At 43.7% G+C, this 6,886-nt stretch overlaps 1 long non-coding RNA gene across 1 annotated transcript; it reads right to left on the reverse strand.

Moving 5' to 3' along the window:
• Positions 1-846: 846 nt before the first annotated feature.
• LOC123136859 (uncharacterized) lies at positions 847-6,405 on the reverse strand. Its single transcript, XR_006467395.1, has 4 exons — positions 6,210-6,405; positions 5,904-6,112; positions 1,780-5,669; positions 847-1,693 (listed from the first exon to the last, which is right to left on the reverse strand). It is a non-coding gene; the product is annotated as an uncharacterized lncRNA (long non-coding RNA).
• Between the last annotated feature and the right edge of the window lie 481 nt (positions 6,406-6,886).

The following is a 6,886-nucleotide window of genomic DNA, read 5'->3' on the forward strand; positions in this document are numbered from 1 at the left end:
CTTGATTTCGTGCAAAAGATGATACCTGCTGGAGGTGTTGTCGCTAGACGGAATTAATGCTATAGGTTGGGACGTCTCTGGCCGGAGTTGATCGGACGATCCTCAATATTACGTACAATGGTCTACAAGCACAATATTGGTAAGTGGAAGTAAAGGTAAGTGGCTGGCCTCTTGCTAACCTGAAAATTCTTCTTTGATGACTTTCAAAACACTTGTAAGCGATGAATTCATTTTTTGCATGGCTTTTACATCAGGATAAAATATTAGGTGTAACATCTCACTGTAGAGAATCTGAAAACTGCGCAAAGAAGAATTATGCATCAGTAGGTGTTGACATATATTTCAATGGCTGAGAGTAACGGAAAATCCGTTTCTGATCATGAGCATAGCTGATCCTGAAATCAAGTCCGTTGGCCCACCTCGGGATGCATGCGTATTCTGTATTCCACACTGTATGTGTCAATCGTATGACCAAAGTATTCAGAGGCGGGACCCATGCATTAAATTGATGCCTAACCATTGCATCGTACCGGAACGGGATAATCGTGGATGGATCAGGTGTTTTCCTGAGCCTGCCTGTTCCGCTCTTGGCCAAGAGCCCATCGCCCACATCTTAATAGGATGCGTCCACGATCGTATTTGAAATTTAAATGCATGTGGCGCATACGTGTGCTCTGGTGGACGAACCAACACAAACACGTGTAATAGCCACATTGATTCTACCAGCCCCAACCCATCAAGCCCAGCAAAAATAACTTGATGCTTTGCACACATAGCTTGCACAAGATGACTCAAGCCTATTATCCAGGAGTCACCGGTGTCGCCAGCACATTGAGTTGTACTATGTGGAAAAAAATCGTCTCGCCATTCAGGCTGTACTACTGTTTGGGAAAATCAAATTTATAAGTTTAAACGACACATCATCATCTAAAATACAACTAGTTTACACTCGGGAGGAACAACAGCGGAGTTCACCCATAAGTCCGACACTAGAAAATCCTCGATTATTTTTATACTGTTACACACGGTCGCAAGAAGCGGTTAAATGCATTGGCACCTAGCGGCCTGATGTACGAGGTGCCACGGTGCCCTGCCCTCCAATGCCACAGTTCTTGGAGCTTGCAGGCATGCGAGGCTGCTTTGACACATCACCTTTGTCTGGGCAGGTGGTCTTCTTATGCCCTGGCAGCTTGCAAATGCTGCAGAACCTCGTCCGCTTACTCATCGCCTCGTACGGCACGTTCTCTCTGCTCGAGCATGGTCGCTCAACACAACGCTTCTTGCTTGGAGCCGACAGTCCAGTAAGGGCATCCCAGTTGCTGGAAGCAGTCAAGCTGTTCGCATTGTCAACCATATCTCCCTCAACTTTGATGATCACACATGCCGATCCAATGATATTGCGATTCGATTCGGCAGCTTGTCTATCCTGAAATCGTAGTCCATCCCTGGATTAAGCCAGCAGCGATGCTTCCATGATTATTTCCTTCATCCGACCTAGCCCGAGCTCGTAGGTTGCAACTGATGAGTCCCCAATCCTTACGAGCTGCATGGCCTGCAGGTAGAGAGTCAAGCTCCGGCAGGTGAAAGATCGATTAGCAGCAAGATGCTGCGGCAAGATGTCCCTGACATCTTTTGTCCACCTCTCAGGGATGTGCCGTTTTGCTATCTCTTTCATGCCAACATAGTCCATCACCTGAAATCATGGGAAGCATAAGCGCAATTAGTTAAACCAAATTGCGGAGAGCAAATTATTGAATAATATCGCAACCACAAAATAACCTTTAAAGCATGGCAACACAGCATCCCCATGTGGGCAAACTGCCCGCACTCACATTCGAACCACTCCAACATCTGATATGGTCACCTCGTACTCCACCTTGCTTCACTTTTCATGTTTTTCAGACGTCATTGTGCCTTGCGATGTACTTCTTCCCCTCCACTTCCTCCACCTAGTAAGGCCCACCTTCGAAGAGGTTCTCACCGAATTGTCCAAACATCATTCTTGTGTAGACCTTACTTGCATGCCTTTCGATCACAACATTTGTCCTCATTACTGCACCACTCTATATATGTCGTCCGAGATGCTGACGTTGTATTTCTTTTGGGTACATATGTAACATGATATGAAACATGTACATATAACTATAAGTCGCCGACAATCCTTGTCCTCTTTTCTTGCTAGCTCTCATCTGGTTCTTGGTAAAATTGAAGCCTCATGTACTGCCGCACGAACACATGCATTGGACTGGCTGGTGGCGTGTACATCTTTTAACATATTGTCTGCACTCTCGCTGCGCCGTGTGCTAGTCATCTTGGCACAAAAGACACCTTTGAAGTATGGGTTCACCCACTTCTGTTATATATCGTAAAGCTGCGTTTTGTAATGGTCAAATTGTACTTCTCAATCAGCATGCCTCATGCAGTCTCAAATTCGTCCACACTTATCATGTGATTCACTACTTTGCAGAATTCAGACTTGAACTGGCTCTTGCTGGTGTACAGCGGACCAAGGTGCTCTTTTGCTTTCTTAAGAACATGCCATCTGCACCACCTGTGCACAGTCCCGGGCAGCTCAGTCTTGACTGCAACTTCCATGGCTCTCATCCTCACCGCTATTTATTCAACATACACCGCCTTCCATCGATGACCGTTGTGGATAGCAGCAGCAATCACACTGATAGGGGAAGGGATCAAGTATGCCGTCGATGGAAAATTTTGTGATGGGAGGCGATGAAGAGAAGGGAGAAGGTTAGACCGCCGACAAAGAGGGTGGCAAGAGGTTGCCGGCACGATAGTGCCACTAATGGGTGAATTCTGCACCATCCCTTTTCCAGCAAAGCCTGATGGCACCGGGTGGAGAAGACAATGTCCCCATCTTGTTCGCCACCGCCCAGCAGACAAACTTGCCGCCTGGACCTCTCCCTCACCATGGTCGAAGCATGTCCTACACAAAGAAGTCCACACTCCAGATCAAGTGAATTGTCCTGTGCCATTGGTTTTAGTTGCTCACAGGTTGTTCGATGGAATACTCCTTCGGAATTATCAGGTTAGTTCGCCTATGATGTTCATGTGTTTCATTATTGGTTACGCTCTGGTTTCATCTCCATAGAATTGAGGAAATGGTTACAGAACTGCAATACAATGTCTTTCCATTACTTCCTCTACAAATATGCTCTGAATTGTTGCATTTGATCTGCTCATTCAATTCTTTAGGAATTGATTTAGCGGATTTACCTTGCATATATATGCCATCCTTTTATATGGCCTTAAGAATGATTCTTAAACATAGATTACTCATGTTTTATCTAGGTCATACTTTCTTCTTTACTCTGCTACTGCTGGTGTTGTCCCCTTATTTAGTTCATATGGGACTATAGAAGCTTAGCATGTAGCAGGTCCAAGAGAAACCAGAATGTAAATTTACATGTATGTTTTTGCCTCTTTAGTCTTTTCCATTTTCAGGTATACAACCTGCAAGAAATGCAAAGTTAATTTGTCGACATTTAGGCAAAAAAAAACATGAAGTGAACTATAAGCTTTTCAGCAATGTCTTAATTTTCTTACTTCACACATCAATGTGTTCGACATGGTACCTTCTTTGTTTATTTTGTTTCCAAATTTATGTGGAGTCCGTTATTTATTACTGGCTGATAATCTATTAGAGGTTACTGTTTCCAGCTTTTATCTCTGGGCAAAACATATAAATAACCATGGTAGGAATTGCAAGATTTTGTTGATGCGGACAAAAGACCAACAGTGGATTATGTTGTTAGGCCTTTTTTACATAATATTGTGCTGAACAAGAAAAACTCTGTAATATAATGTTTTTTAACCTTTCCTGTACATAGTGGTAGATTTTTGAGGCCTACCCTAACGGGAAATTGGATATCAAGTGCAATCTACGTTCTCATGTCTATGATTTTTGTAATTGACTGCACCTAGCTCTGAACCTGAAGCATTTCCTCTCATAACTACTGTGTATGTATGGCAGTGCCACATTGCTCTAAACTGGAAGCAGTTTTCCTGCCATACCTTCTGTATATGTGTAACAACACCACATGGATCTGAACTGGAAGCAGTTTTCCTCTCATACCTACTGTATATGTATGATAATTCTTATGTTGAGAAGCAAAAAAAATGTGCTTATTGAACTCATGAAGTTAGAGTGAACACTCTCTTGTTATACTGAATAAAAAATTGTCAAGTGAAGCAAAAATACTGATATGATATGAAGGATCGATATTCTAATTCTAATGAAGAGCAGGCTTACCAGAGGCATATCATCTCTATCAAGTGTTTGCCAAGTTTTGTGGTTTGTTCATGAGCCATGACGATGATCGACAGTGTTCATAAATATGTTTTTTGGCTGCATCCCAAGGTCATGAACTACCAGCATAAGAAATGTGATACATCTGCTGTAACTTTTGCTTAATTGTTCATAGTGTTTGCATATTCGTGACACATAGTAGATGATATGCTCCTAAAGCCTAATTAAATGCTGCCTGAAAAAAAAAGCCTAAACAAATGTTCTTCTCTTAGAACATAGAACCAATAATAACAAAGCAGTTTAATTCTTTGGTTCTGTGGATTTCAGTATTATCTTCAAACCATTACATGATTTACTAGGCTACTAGACATGGATCCGTTCTATTGTTTGCAAGCTGCATATTTATTCCGTTAGCAGAGAACGTAATGCACTGAACCATAATGGCGCTGCTCGGTGCAAATAACGCTACTATGGACATAGAAATTAATTTGTTAATGGGCTAATGTTGTTCGAGCAAAGAAGTGGACAAACTCCTATGGGGATAAATGTCAAAACTTTTGTTTGCCTAATATTTCTTAATGATTTATAACTTACTTGACTAACCAAATTTGGTTATTTAGTAATCTTTTTATATTTCCTTGCAACGGTTAAATGTGCATGTATGGTTCTCTTTGAAATATATAGTTCACTTGTTTCTTAGGGAGATGTTTTCTTCCGTGGAGCTTTTAACATGTTAACCCTCAGTGCTCATGAGACCCATATTCTTAGAATCTGATTGTGCAAGCTATCATATTGGTCTTTTTTTAGAATCGTTGACCCTTTGTAGTGAAAGCAAAATTTCGTGGATCTTTGTTTTTCTCGAATACGCAAAGCTTGCGTATCATTGCATTGATAGAAGAAGTGAGAATGATTACATGAGGTGGTACAACACATGACACGGACGCAAGGGGCGTGAACATGGTGCCCGAAACGGAGAGATGAAAGATGCACGACCCAAACAAAGAAGAACACGGCTAAACTCTCCGACCAGAGAAGCAAACCAATCTACAACTAGACGACCAAAACTCCGAAGCCCGCACCGAGGACGCCGCGAGCAACCAATACGCAAAGCCGCGACCAAAATTCCGTGGATCTGATGCACCACATCCTTCTTTTACCCAAATAAACGCTACTGCAGGGAGGTGAATGCCTGTTCAGGGCTGGTCTTATTTTTATACAAACTCTTACTTAGTTGAATGTACAAATTAGTGAAGTGATCCTCAGGGAGTCAAAATTCAGCCCAATCTGTGGCTTCACTACATTGTCCGATGGTTTATCAGCGTACCTCCTGATTGTTTCTTCTAATGGAGTGACTCAAACAGGGCAGGGTGCCCTATCTTGAGGTACACGTCGACCTCTCAACCTGAAATTACATTCACATGTTTCAGATGCTGCACTCGTTTTCATATAACGGGGGGACGGGCTGTATCAGACGATGTATGCTAAATGTACATGATAACCACCAAAATCCGGAGATCGGCTAGCTGACACTAGTAATCATACCCTCAGACATCTATTGACATACACACAATATTTTGTGATTCCTTGCAAAAAGGGGGGAAAATCCAGCCAGAAAGAACACTGATTTCATTTTTACCTTCTGGTCGACCTCCGGGTATCTGGGTTCAACTTGCCCCTCGGACTGGGTTGGCGACTCCTTCCTCTTGCCGCCGGAATCTCTCTACTCAGCAGAGCCACCGAGGTATCCAACCACAACTGCGCACGAGGAGTCGGGACCAGCCACAACCGCGTCTGACGGCCCTCAACACCAATTAATGGATCTGGCTGCTCAACACCCGCAGTCACCTACCGCATGTTCAACAAATCAAAGGCCAGTCATCACCATAGTTCGCTCGCGCATCTGCAGGGCGAATCGAACACAAAAATACGACGGAGCAATTACCTGTCAACTGGATCCAGTAGGAATTCGAGTCCGTTGCCTCGCAGGTCAGCACCTTCCCCATGCAGCTCTCCGCCGCCATTTTTTCGCTCTCCGCCGACGAGCTAGATAGGAGGGGGTGGGAAAGGTTGAACTGAGAGGTAGAAGGGGCCGAGATATTTCGTGTGTCCCACATTTCATTGACCGGACAGCAATTACTGACCTTTGACAGCGCTATTTCTGGAGCTGATTGCGTGCACACGTTTCTGATCCACCACACAGCTTCCGTGACGGATGCGAGCCACGGCTCAGCTCGTCGCCGTTACCTGGTTTAGAAAACTCGCCCCACGAGCGACCGTATGTCCCTGTTCCTAGCCGTATTTCATTTCGTATATGCTCAGATGGACCCACTAGCCCAGATCCCTAGAACTGGACCTACGACCAGGATAACGTGTCCAGGTTATCCCGCTCTCAGTTACGCCGCTCTCGAGAGTAACAACAATTCTTGTAAGCAGTGCAGCTAACAATTCAAAAAAAAATTACTAAACAATGCTTAGCTTTGCGACTTATCTTGAGCATTGTCCATTGTCCTCCTCATCACCATGCTATCCCTTCCCCTTAACTCGGTCGGATGCAAAATCAAGCAAGAAAATAAATTAAGATTATTTGGTGCAGCTTAAAATTGTTCGGCTTTTCTAGAA

Source organism: Triticum aestivum, chromosome 6B (assembly GCF_018294505.1).
Source record: "Triticum aestivum cultivar Chinese Spring chromosome 6B, IWGSC CS RefSeq v2.1, whole genome shotgun sequence".
In the NCBI taxonomy this organism is placed as follows: Eukaryota; Viridiplantae; Streptophyta; class Magnoliopsida; order Poales; family Poaceae; genus Triticum; species Triticum aestivum.